This window comes from Acinonyx jubatus, chromosome D4, assembly GCF_027475565.1.
Source record: "Acinonyx jubatus isolate Ajub_Pintada_27869175 chromosome D4, VMU_Ajub_asm_v1.0, whole genome shotgun sequence".
Classification (NCBI taxonomy): domain Eukaryota; kingdom Metazoa; phylum Chordata; class Mammalia; order Carnivora; family Felidae; genus Acinonyx; species Acinonyx jubatus.
The window spans coordinates 54,697,835-54,712,052 of record NC_069391.1 but is presented as its reverse complement, the minus strand read 5'-3'; positions in this window follow the sequence as shown (position 1 = coordinate 54,712,052).

Sequence of the window (14,218 nt, the reverse complement as noted above, 5' to 3'; positions counted from 1 at the left end):
AAAGTGAAATGCTCTCTCTCTATATCTGTGTTATAAAGCATAGATTTCTAACTTGCTACAACTGAATCAATACATGAAAAATAATATCTGTTTGTAAGACTTGAGTATTCTTAGATCTTTTAATAAGCATTTAAAAGGGAAATGTTACTTGCTACTTTTCTTATTTAAATTAAAAATAATGTAAAATTCAGAACTCTTGATTTTGTCTTCTCCTGGTGAGCAGGAGAGTTGGGCAACATACTTCTAGGATTGATCTATCTCTCCAACCAATGTCGCCACCATCATATTGGCCACCAATGGCAAAAACTCTCTCCTTAACAAGAGACAGATGATCGTTCCTTTGATTTCTCGTAGCTTATCTAACACAAGACTGTAGCATTTAATGTGACTTTACTAAAGGCTTCCATATAGCAAAAGGAAATTAACAGCAGATTAGTCAATCTGGGATACATAATAGGACTAATTTGTTGAAGCCAGGTACCCATTATAGACGCTCTTTCCTTGTTGGGTTCTTCATGTGACAGATATCTTTTTGAACCCCTCTAAGGAAGAATGCCTTCTTGGATGTACAGACTCTTGAGTTGAGAACAAGAGAAAATAGCTAATCTTTTATTCTCTCATCTCCACAGATTTTGCCCCTCATGTTTGGTTCTGGTTGGAGAGTTCATCCTCTTCATCAGTTCAGAAAGGCTGAAAATGGTCTTACTCCTTGGAAGCCAAAACCAACTCCATGAAGAAATGTTCTTCTTGATAACCACATATTTATAAAGTAGCTCAAACATTCCTAAGGAAGGAATTGTTTTTTCACACTAATTGTGGACAAATGTTGCTTGGGGAATGCAAAGATTTGGAAGACCCAGTTCTGGTCCACAAGGAATTTGCAACCTAGTTAGGGTTACAAGCTCTGTAAGCAAGATAAATCAATAATCCATAGTGATATATTACTTCATAGCACTTCAGAAAAAGTAAAGATCACTGTGGAACAAGGGTGGGTTTAAATTAGACCTTGAGACATCAAACTGAAGAAAGGATACTCCAAGCAGGGACATGGTAAGTAAAGGTGAAGTCAGTAGAACATGAGAGATTTTAAAAGGTTGCTCCTGGCGAGTTTGGTTAGAGAGGTACATTGACATGTGAGAAGAGCAGGGAAAAAGCTAAAGGTTGGAATCCCTCCTTTAGGAATTGGGTGCGAACACAAAGCCTAAGCAGGGAGAATTTATGATGTCAGGCATGATTTTCAGATAACTAACCCAGAGGTGAAGAGGCTGGATGTTGTAATGATACATTTCTGAAATGATAAGAATTTGACCTAGGGTGATGATAATACATATAAGGAGACAGAAACCAAAGGAATTAGAAGGAAAACTGGCTAAGATTCATCACAATTGAAGTATTTGACTGTTAAAAAGCTAGGAGGTACTTGTTAACATAAAAATTATACTCACTAGGGGCGCCTGGGTTGCTCAGTCGGTTAAGCGTCCGACTTCGGCTCAGGTCATGATCTCGCGGTTCGTGAGTTCAAGCCCCGCGTCGGGCTCTGTGCTGAGAGCTCAGAGCCTGGAGCCTGTTTCAGATTCTGGGTCTCCCTCTCTCTCGGTCCCTCCCCCATTCATACTCTGTCTCAAAAATAAATAAATGTTAAAAAAAATTAAAAAAAAATTATACTCACTAACTGACCCCATAGGGGGTGGGTGGGGGTCTTTGGAGTTGTGCTATTTTTGTGAATCCTCTGAAACCGATTTAAATACAGAAGTCATCCAAATATATCAATTGGATCACATCTTTGGGCGCTAAGAGTGAAACTGAGCTAAATGACGGTGCTCCAACACGAATACAATACAGTACAGAGCCATCTGACACTTCCCCACCACCCGTTCCCTTTGCTTGAGTTCATCTCAGTAAAATGCAGTTCGAGAAGATCGTTTAAAAATAGTAAATTTCCTCCAGGTTATCAAAAAGTAACTCAAGCTCTTTCCCAGGACTGATGGGTCAGTTATATCTTGGCCAAAGATGAAGTCTTGAAGCATGTCTCCTTGCTACCGACAAAAAAATTGGATCTGGCCCCAAGAGTCAGATATTGAAAGTGCTTTCAGCTATGCCATACGGGTCCTGGGCTTCAGGCAGAGGCTATGAATGTGAGTACTTGGCATGGAATTCTCGCCATGTGCTCTTTCACTCTTTAGTCATTGGAATGACAGGTAAGCCGGTTTTCTCTCCTGGCATTTCAAAGGCAGCAGTTAATTTCCTTTCAGGTGGGACTTCTTTTTTTTTTTTTTTTTTTTTAACTTGGCTTTGTTTTGTTTTCAAGACATGTTTTGCTGAAAGTGCTTTTATGCTGGTGCAAATCTAGACAAAGAAAACTTTTATGCAAAATAAACAAAATAGAATGTCCTGAGCCAGGGTTTCTTTGCAGGACATGTTCCTCGGGCTATTTCTGAGAGGTTATTTATGGACGGCTGTTTATCCCCTGGAGCCTGACTTCATCTCTTGGTGAACTGAAACGACTCTGTGTTTAGTACATTGGTCTGCCACCCCTGGGAATGGCTGGATGTCAAATATTTACCCCTGTGGGATCGAACAGAAATCAGAGATGCACAGAGAAAATAGAAATCAAACCCAATGCCTTTGGGAATTAGTAAAATTTTAAAGTAAGTGAATTTTTAAAGAAAAAAAACATTTGAAATAAAATGATAGCACACAGTGTAACTTAACTTTATTGGAAGCGGGGGAGGGGGGGAGGGGCAGGAACCCCTCTGAAATATAAGGTTACTTCAAGCACAAGTGTATTTTCTTCTTATTACTGTCTCAGTGACTACACCCATCCCATTCCCTCACCTGGCTCAGTACCAGGCCCAGAGGGTGAGGTTTTAAATTTTTATTTTTTTAATTGAAAACGGATGCTACACCTTGTTTTTCATGCCTGCATTTTTCATCAGGAAAAAAAAAAAAAAGAACACCTAGCCAAGTATTAGTTTTGTACTTCTGCAGCCTTATAAAACCTAGGAATCAAACCTTGGCGTTCAGCTTTTATAGATAGCCACATTGGAAAAATCGAGAAACCCCCAAATTAGTTTACTGTCTTCCCAAGACTTCTGATTTCAAATCATGTGTCTGTCTCCTGCACCGACCCCCACCCCCAAGCAGAGTTTTCCTTTGGCATTATACTTCCTGTATCCTCAGAAACAAAGCTACATTTAAAAGGTTAAGTCAAATAAACCCAGCTACAGAAAAGCTTATAAAATAATCAGTCATGAACAGCAAGGAAAGAGGACGGTCACTAAAACCTTAAAGGGAATACTTGGTGGATGGCTGTGCTTTAAATAAAGTCACATGAGCTATGTAACATTAGATGCTTTTAAAACTCAGAGGACAAAGTACAGACATGTTTGTGCATTTCACTTTCATCTGACAAGCCTTTTCGAATCAGGTCTGGTCTACATAGTCTGCTGCTTGCACACACTGATGTGTGTTCTTCCCTTTCAAGCTTGCTCACTATCAAGAAGCAAGCACGATTCTATCTCCCTCTTAAAGATGGAAGTGACACCAAATTCTGGCTCGACTTGCTCAGTCTCCGAAGCAGCCTTCATGGGAAATATTGTCTGAGCAGCTCGCTAGAAATTGGGGAAGCTGGTAATGACAGGCTGCCCTACCCTCTGTGAGACTGACAGCATTTGGAAGGCAGCTTGGCATACGAAATTTCAAAGTAAATGTTTGGCAGCTTTGGAGGTCCTCAAGTTTGGCAAGGCGCGTATAATCAACAAAGGGGCATTACTTTTAATTGTATTTAAAAATATAAGTCCCTGCAGACTGGAGAACTGTGTGCTCCGAGAGGCTCTTGTGCTGTTTGCCCCTTTGCACCCAGTGGGGATGGGGGGGGCGGGTTGGATGCAGCTCACACAAGCAGGCTTTGTTTTAATTAGTGCAGCAAGCAGCCCTCCCCACCACTCTTTCTTTTCAGTGCTCCTTAGTTTACAATTGTCGCTAACCCCCTCAGCTAAAAATTGTTACTAAGAAAAATTCCACAGAAACCAAAAGAAAAGCGCCAGGCAGAGACTGTGCTTTTAAAGAGTTTTTCCAGACTGACTCGGCAGAGCTCTCTGCAGGGAATGAGTCGCTGAGCTATTATTACTTGAATGGATTTCAGCTCCAGGGATGTCCCCCAAGGTTAACAAGATAGTTCAGTTAAAAATAACATTAAATTCTTTACCCTCCCCCTTACCCCAAGGAGGTGGGGGGGGTCACATTTAAATAACACGAAAGATCTGGTTTGAAGTGACAAAAGCCAAGAAATTCACAATTAAGGAAGGACAGAGTTCTATCTGTCTCCAAGATCTGTCTTCCAGTGTGCAAAATATAAAGCTTCAGTGGAGTGATAAAGGGATGAAGTGTGGACTTTCACTCAGCATTAGGGAGATTTTGTGCCTTCAGAGGCAGACCCTTCGGTGGGGGTGGGGGCAGGTATCGAAGCAGTGGATATGAAGGAAAGGTGTTTAAAGGGAAAAAGAAGTTAAGGTGGGCATGAGAAGTACAGTTATGAAATGATAGCCCCAGAAAAACGTTGATTTAGATTTAGTAAAGAAAAGCATTTGGTTCTCAGACCTTCGGCAAGAACTTTGTCATCGGATTAATTGTACTTGGGGCTCTCTGTGCTCTATCCTTTCGCTTTTTATTTTCAACTCTGCACACACACACACACACACACACACACACACACACACACACACATTTCCATTCTTCATTTTCATCGAAACCTTTTTCTTTCTATTAAGATACAGGTGCTCGAATGGAGTGGCAATTTTGGTAAAGTATTTGAAATTCATGGCTTATTGGACCACTAGATTACAACAGCTGTGAAGATGTCATTAGAGGACGTGCGTGGTCAATGGCTGAGTGTAAATCAGTATCACCCACTAATTTGGGGAAGGAAAGAGGCTGGCTCTGGACCTAGATCTATGGTTTCCTTCAAGGTATACAATTATTTCGACCAAGTTCTTTTCAAATGAGGATTTTAAGTTAACGTGTTTTCAAGTGAAAACTTGCAAAATGTTTACAGCGTCAAGCTATTTTGATTCCATTATATTTGTGCATATTTTTACAACCAAATGCAAAATTTAAAGGTTTTTGAGAAGAAATGTTATGTGCTATGTTATTAGTGTCATCTACATCCTCATGCGACATCAGAGAAGCGTAATTTTTTTCATTTTGAAATCTACTATAATTTTCAGGCAATTACCCATGTACTTTTTGTCTGTATATGAATAAAAAGGGAATTTCTGTTTCTTCTTTGCCTCACTCTGACTCTAGTTTGTTATAAACACCTCAGACTGACCTTTCAAAGTCTCTAATCTTATGCTGAAACTAGTATTTCCTTATTTCTAACACTGATTTGATATTCATGGGACTAAAGGGAAAAAGCCCATTTTTCTACATATTTGTTAGTGGGCATGTTAATAAGTTCACCCATTTTCATCAGTGGGCCAGCCAGCATCTCCTCATAGCTTGTTTGGTGCTTGCAACCACATTTGGTAAAATGTAATAACCGGAATTTTCCAAATGTGTATGGAAGGCCACAAGAAACGAGCTATCCTACTAAGGTCGTGTCATAAACAAACAGAGCTCTGTGCCTGACCCTCTGAGTTCCGCAGAGGACTTAACTTTGACATTTTATATAACCCTGTCCCTCTCACGCAGAGACGATGGCATTGACCTTCCGTCGTTTGAGCGTGTGTACTTTTGGTGGATTTCACAGAGCCATCTAAAATGTTTGGCTATCTAGTCTCATAACAGCACATTTTCAATGGCGGCCAGCTGGCTGAGATTAGAGACCCATTCTGTGGCCAGAGGGAAGAAATCAACAAGCCCACACACGAACTACAGGACTGATATCTGCCTTCACTGATGCCATTGATTTAAATACTAACCAACTTTATTGATACAAAACCTACTGCCATCTTAGATTTTGAGAAGAGGACCCTATTCTGAAGTTCTGACAGTTAGTAATGCAGATACTAAGTGTGTGAGTTTAGGAGGGATGACATAGGGGGGCTTCAACCTCTGGCGTTGTTGCATCACTAGCTGAGTGACCTAGGAAGGGCCAGATACTCGTTATTCCTTTAAGCCTCATTTTTGTCATCTCTAAAATGGGGATAAGATTGGGGCACCTGGGTGGCTCAGTCAGTTGAGCGTCCGACTCTTGGTTTGGGCTCAGGTCGCGATCTCACGGTTTGTGGGTTGGAGTCCCGTGTTGGACTCTGCCCACGCAGGGCAGAGCCTGTCTCTCCCCCTCTCCCTGCCCCTCCCCTGCTCACTCACTCTCCCTTTCTCTTTCCCCAAAATAAATAAACTTAAAAAAATAAAATGGGGAGAAGACCTACTTCTTAAAATAGGATTATGTAAAATTGTGAAAATGTGTTTATTGGGTGACTGATGAAAAACACTCAGTAAATGGACGCTATAATGATTATTGTCACTGTTCTTACTATTTTCTTTTGTGTACTCTGCCTATATTTTTCCTCTCCCCAGTTGAAAGCAGCAGTTGGCCTTTTAAATTCCCCACCTGGGGAATTTTGAAAGCTTTAAAGGCAGAAGCACCCTGAAGACACTGGTTCTTCCCATCTTTTGTAAAGTTGAAATCCATTCAAGAAAGCACTGAAGCATCCTGATGAAGAAAGGAGGGAGACTTCTCTTTAGAAGCTGTAACCTGCCAAAGGAGATTCTAATAAGTCCTAAGAGCTGTGGGTTCTGCTCTTGAGTATCTCTGATGCGGGAAGTGGGGAGCGTTATCTGTTCCAAATAGGTAAGGGAAGATCCTGGGTAATCTGGCTTTCTTTCTTCCTTTTTTCCTTTTCTTTCTTGGTTTTTGTTCAAATGCCAATCTCAAGGAGAGCAGAGCAGATGAGGACGTTGAAGAATTAGGTTTAAATTCTGCATCTTTAGTGGCTGACTTTGTGACTTTGGGCTCCCACAGGTGGACGCAGGGTCACAGTGACTGAAAATGAGACGTCCTCCAAGGGCTAGTGGCAGGTCATTCTCCCAAGCATGTCGGCTCAGACAGTCACCTCTAACTCTTCCTTCCCAGAAGCAAAGGGCCAAGAAATCTTGGATGGAGACTAAACATAACTGTATGGTCCTGAGCATGTCCCTTAACCCCCTTGCTTTGCCCTTGAAAAGGAAGTTAAGAATGCTCAGCTTTCTGAAGACACAAGGGTTGAAGTAAACGACCACTTTAAGTCTTTTTCAGCAATAAAATCATTACAAAAATGTAGTGGTGTTTGTGCCCTTCTTGCTGTATTCAAGGCGATAGATGGGAATAACTTCTATTTTTCAACTCACATATCCTATCGATAGATGTTAAATTATCACTATGCTGCACATCTCTATATTTAGGCACAAAGAGAAAGTGGGGCTGTAACTAAGTTGTGAGTTTTCTTCCTCCACAACGTAGTGATCAAATCCAATGAACTAAGCTGAATCAGTCTCTGTCTACATCCAGGCCTGCGAGTAAAAATATGTTTTGATCCTGTAGAGAATCAGGTTTCTGACAGAAGTAAAATGGAAACATTGAGGTACAACATTGAGGTTGTATTTCTTACTATCAACTTGAAGGCTTTAGTCTTAATTCTGAAAACATTTCCCCCCAAACACTCCATTTTCCAAGACAGACCTTTACCGATTTGTTTTCCCCCAAGTCATCTAATCGTATAGTTTATAAAGTGTTTCCTATGGGACTCTAGTGCTGAAGAAATGTTACAAGAAAGTATGTGAAGAAAAAACAACAACAACAAAAATTTTTCTCATCAAGGTTGGTATATGTTGGATAAACAAACACACTTAGTTTCCTACATTATAGCACATCTTGGGAATAAACATCTTCATATGCAATACGACTTTTAAGAGGAAGATATACTATGCAGCATTTTCTCAAATTTATTTTATCAAAGAAATATTTGTTTCGAAGCGTGTCTCCTAGAAACTCAATGAGACAAACTGTGGAAAATTCTGGTAGAGACCTAAGCATCTTTTTAAAGGCTCAAGAGACATACAGCTTCTGGATCGAGACATCAGCTACAAAAATATACCAAGATGATATCTGCTAGAGCGAACTTGAAAAGTTAAAAGAAATAGCCAGTTTCCACCCCCACAAAGGGGAGCTCTCTGAGGAGAGTCAAACATTCACATCCTTTATTTTTTAATATATAGAAGCGGTCGATTCTCAATGTGGAAAGTTTGAGAAAAAAAAAGTAGCATCAACAAAATAAAAACTATCTGTCCCTCCACTACTCAGCTATTTGGTTTATATCCTCCCAGCTTTTTGTCCTTGATATGTATGGACACATACATCTTCTGTATGTCTTGTATATATAATGTTTTAAAATGTTTTCCCATTTCATCTTAGCTCATTAGTATTCTCCCATCTCAAAATCTTTGAAATCACAGCTTAGAATGGTTGCAAAATATTCCATCATATGGAGGTACCATGATTTCTGTTGTTGGACATTTAGGCTGTTTCTAATTTTTCGCTATTATAAATAGAGCTATTGTGAATATCCTTGCACATAAATCTTTGTCTGTATTTGTTTATTTCCTTAGGATGAGTTCCTAGAAGTGGAATTATTCTGTCTAATGGCATGGGATTTTTTTCAAGGCTCTTTATCCACCAAAGCCTAATAGCTTGCCAGGATATTTTTATCAATCTATACTCCAATAGCTCATGAAAGTGGACAGTGGAATAATGACTCTTGCGGTTTAGGTATCTCTGAATAAAAAGTACCTAAAAGAATTCTTTACCCTGAATTTTATGAAGATAAAGAATTTCTCCAGAATGACAATTCTCATACTCTGTTTCCAAATTCCGTCATTTTAGCCATTTATCATTGTGTAGATAATTTCAACTTACGGTTCTGCCACATAGGGCATTAATAATCTGCAAGTAATTAAGATGAGGACCTAGTTGTCATGCTGACATTTACAATCTTTGCTTCATGAAACTTCTTTCTCCAGAAGCTGCTCTGACCTGGAGTTTCATATCCTATTTTGAGGCCATTATTACTAACTTTTGATTGTTATTCGTGAACTTGTGGACAATCCAGTCTTTATTGTCATTAGCTGTCAGTTCTAAATAGCTGGTCTCTCCTCTGCTCACTTTCCTGAGCTGTTCCTAGAGCACACTTTTGTACTTACTGTTTTCTCTTCCCAGAAACTCTTCCTCCATTTATTTACTCATGTAACTCTTTATTTATATCTCTGTTCACATATCACCTCTGAACGAGCATACTTCCTCTTTTCCTGTCGTCACATTACTTAATTTTTCCTAATAGTTATTATGATTTGATTTGATAGTATTTATTTTATTTTGGGGTATTGTTGTTTTTTTCCCAATAAGAAAGAAAACTTCATGAGGACAGGAACCAAGCCCTTACTTTATTCACTACAGTAGCCCTAACCTGTCCAGAGTGTATAATAATAGAAGCTCAGTAAGGATTTGATGAATGATCGAGCACAATAAATTTTCCCACATCCATCTTCCTTTGACAAAAGCTGTTTCATTTGCCAGTGAAATCTTCTGCGTGATTTTACAGCCTTGGCTGTTTCTAAGTCCACATTCTATGCCTGCCTTCTTCTTGGACGATGTATTTTTTCCTGTGGGATCAGAGGTTTTAGTCACGGGCAGTGCTGAAAGGAAGAACACTTAGACACCATTTCATGAGAAGAATCATTTCCTGCTTAACATCTAATCTGTAAATTGATCTCCCACTGAGCAGGAGTATGAACACTAGAATGCTTTCTGTTCAATGCTTTTACATCCGCCTGAGCTCAGGGTCCTATTATTTACTTAAACCGAATAGCATGAGGCTAGACAAGAAGATAGTTCTAGAACAAACCTGCAGTTACAGATATACTGAGAAGGTGGGCAAGCATGGAAAGCTGGTATGAGTAATATTTATTGTATTTATAACATTTATCTATTTAATTTCTCAGTATTCTTGTTTTTTGTTTTTTTTTTTCCAATTTTTACTCATTTCTTTTTCTCTCGCCTCATCTCAAGGATTGGTCTTCTACTTCCAAGTTGGTTTGAAATTGACATTCAGCAGGCATCCTCATTCATGATTAGAGATGGATGAAATGTGGTATAAAGTAATGATGTAGGGTCTAATTTATGAGTCCTACTTTCATTGCCTATACTTGGGAAACTGGTAAAAATCACTTAATTTTTCATCAGAAAATGGGAAATTGGGCTAGATGATCTCTGAGTTCCTATAATTCCAATATCCCAAAATTGTGAGCCATGGCAAAGCTTCCTAAGTGTTTTCCATGGAATTATGAACACCACAAATATCCGCAGAGAGCAGAGGGGGCCCAAGAAGTTCCAATGGACCAGGACAAAGAAGTCAGGGAAAGTCAGAGCATCATAACCCCTTAAGAAATACAGATTACATGCTAGCATATTAAGTGCTGATCTATAATTATGTCACCTCCCCATCTTACATACAGACTAAAGATTCTTAATTTTTTATATTTGTTCTAGAAAGGAGTAGCACCATTTCCTTGATCATTTTACTTTTTCTTTTTTTACCTCCATTTGTAAGATGACTTACAAATTTCTTGAAATTCATTGGTTGAAGCTCTACATTTATTTGAGAAAAAGATACATTATGGTTTGGGTACACACAGAGCAATGTTTTGTATCTCTTTCTTGATTATGATCAATATGGTATTATGTCATTCTGTGTTAGCAGAGTCAGCAGTTCACGGAGGCAATGCCTTTGGACATCATCTTCAGACATCTCTCTGAGAAGGTTCTTCCTTAGATCTGCCTGTGTTAGTTTTCATTCTGCATTTAGAACAAATAACCGATGCCCTCTTTCACCTAATATCCCTTTTTAAAAATGGAGGTTACCATTAGAATTCGCCCTTGTTCGGAATAAATATCCCTAAATCCTTTAGTTCAGAGGTAGTAAAATGTTGGTTTATGGACCTGGTCAAGTTTGGAAATAATTTATTCATTGCACATATTGATTGTTGGTGTCGTTGGCTTGTTTATTTACTGGGCCAGTGCATAAAAACTGCGACAATTTTGCGTGCGTCCTCAAATGTCAGTATGCACTTGTAAAAATGAGTTCTGGTAGCACTGGGTAAGCATTTGTATACTGTATATTGGCCAGAGGAGGGTGGTGCATGCCTTGTTAGAATGAGTCTGAGTTTTCTAGTGTGCCACAGTCCTATCATGCTCTACCGTGGCACATGCCCCAAGGCAGAACTCCAGGTTTTCTTTATTTATCATCAGGCTTACACTGATTTTTTTCCCCTGGCAGTAGAGAAGTCTTTCTCTGCTCCTATTTCAGTTATTTGTATTAGTAGCCTGGCTACTATAAGTGTTTGAATGAGCAACTCGTGCTTTAAAACTTACACAGGTGACATGATTTCCAATCTTCTTAATTTCAGTCTCTCCTGAATGAGGTTTATAGCCTCTCTTTGCTTGAAATGTGACCCATAAAGGATACACTGTTCTTGGAGTTGTCTAGCCAAAGTATAGAACAAACATCAGCAAAGATTGTTTATATGATATTGAGTAAGGAGTAGAATGGTAAGTCTGTGGAAAAGGCTGAGTTAATCTTCAAACACGCTGCTCTGAAGCTAGGCCTCCCTTATCCCAGGACTTGTATAGTTGGGGTTGAGTCCAAAGAGCAGTATCTTACTTATTCTGAGTCAGCTCATAAGATGGTCATCATTTCAGCAGCGAGGAAAACAGGAAAAGGCAGGACACACATTCAGAAGAACGGCAATGTGGTCTGGGTTCTTCCATTCATCAGCGGTGTGGTCTTGGTGATATCTTTGTCTTACGGGCTTCATCTCCACATCTTACAAAAAAGTGTGCTCCCCTCCTACGATCCAAAATGAAACAGCTTCGTCCCGTAAAGCTGTTTCAACTCTAAAAATAATTGTATTACTTAAAAAGCATTCTTTTATGTCTGCCTCCTGATTTTCCAGTGCTTCAGCACCTCCTACAATCTAGCTTCTCTGATACAGTCATAAAGGCCTGTGCCATTTCCAAAGTCTTCCTGGTCAGAAGCCTTCCTGGTTAGCTTTAACAGACACTCTTCCAGTTTCAACCTATCCAAGAAATCCTCCTGCTTAATACGCTTCTGCTTTCCTTCCTTACTGTGATCACGTATGAAAAGATAATTAGGATTTTTAATTTTGAAATCTTTGCCTTACCATCTGCCACTTTTATTTTCGAGGTATTTTTAGGCCCGATTTCGTGTTTACTTGTGTGTTTGCTTTGCCTTTTTCATTCTTACCTTCCTCCTATCTGGCATCCCTATCTCATGATGCTTAGCCTTTCTCTCCCCGAATTATCAAGTTACTAAAGGTTACATGGTCACGTTATCCCAATCTGCCAACAAGAGGATCTAAACATTCACATCATTGTACTTTCTCTACCTTTTGGGTCTAGAAATCTTAACCTAAGGAAGTCAGGAACTCGCCAGATGCTTTGCTTTTAGCCAAATTAGATTTCCAGTAAATACTTCTAATCTTTCCTAGACCCTCTGATTTTAGTGAAATGCTGTTATGTACTCAATGGCCGATCAATATAAGCTTTATGATAGTTAAGAGAAAGGAGAATTAGAATCAGAAATTGTAAGCCAGGGGCCTCAGTTTAAAGAAGAGACTCAGCATGCGAATAAATGGAATTTCTACTTCATTCTCCTTCATTCTAAGCCCCAGTCAGAGTAATGGCAACTTAAATTTTGCCTGACTACAGAGGCAAGAGTTGGTTTCATGAAACCCTAAGATGACTATTAAGCCAAAGTTTTGACTGTTTCTTCTTGGGTTCCTTCCCTCCCTGTCCACCATTTGCCCTTGTCTGTGGCAATGGAGAAACCAAGTGCCAGAGCTTGCTGGTGGGTGATTGAAAGTAATGTTTGTGCCAGAGCAGAAGCACAGGGAACTGGGAGTCACAGAGGAACTCACAGAATCAGAGATCTACTTCTTTTGCTACTGAAATGATTTAGATTTGGGAATTTGGATGGTGCTGCGGACTCCTCAAACTTGGCTCCTTTCCACCCTTCTCCGTGCAGTGAGCCTCCTCTAAGGTAGAGAAAGAGACTGCAGCCAAGAGAAAGCCTCCTGAAGACAGAAGTCCATCCTGGAAATGTCACTTTTTGTGAATTTTAAAGCCAAAGATGTGATCAGAGAGGGCGTACCTCTGACTTTCTCGTTTCTTACCTTCTTATTGTTTCATGGCATTTTCTTACCATGACTAGCCTAGCTTCTATTATTCTGCTGCTCTAAGTCCCCAACCATGACACCAGCCCTTGCTGCATGGCCCAAATGCCTGCTACTGGTCAGTGGGATACACTCGTGGCTGCTGGGTTCCTCCTCATCTCTGTTCCTCATCCCCAAGGGCAAGTACGTTTACTGTTGCTGATTAGGACAGACCTTCCAGTGACTAGCAGACAACAGCAGTTTGTGTTGTAAAGCTGCTTTTTTTTACAAAAAGCACGACGTAGTAGACAAAGTAAAGGTCTCTCTTCTCCAAAGAGAACAGTGTGGCTCCATGGCCTTGACCTAGTGTCAGGTTAAAATCACTGACAAGAGAAAAGTAGCTGGAATCACATCATGGTTGGCCACACCATATTAGGGAGCTCAAGAGTAAAAGCAGAGGGCTCTATAATTCCCACCTTGAAGATAAAAACAACAAGCAGCTCCATGGCATTGCATAGTAAAATATTAATTATTTGCTGTCCTTAGTCTTAGCATATGAAACAAATTGCCTAGAATAATTTAAATATGCTGCATATATTGCATATAAAGAAATATAACATTTTATTCCTTGTCAACATCACCCTATTAAATTTCAAAGTAAGCTTTCCTTTTCTCTAAGTACATGCATGGAAGATGCTACGTGTGTGTTTATCAGAAAAAAATGTGTGCCTAGGTGGCTCAGTCGGTTGAGTGACGAACTTCAGCTCAGGTCATGATCTCACAGTCTGTGAGTCTGAACCCCGCGTCGGTCTCTGTGCTGACCGCTCAGAGCCTGGAGCCTGCTTCGGATTCTGTGTCTCCCTCTCTTTCTGTCCCTCCCCTTGCTCATGCTCTGTCTCTCTCTGTCTCAAAAATAAATAAAAACATTAAAAAAAGAAAGAAAGAAAAAGAGAAAGAAAGAAAGAAAGAAAGAAAGAAAGAAAGAAGGAAAATGTGTTTTTATGTTACCTTG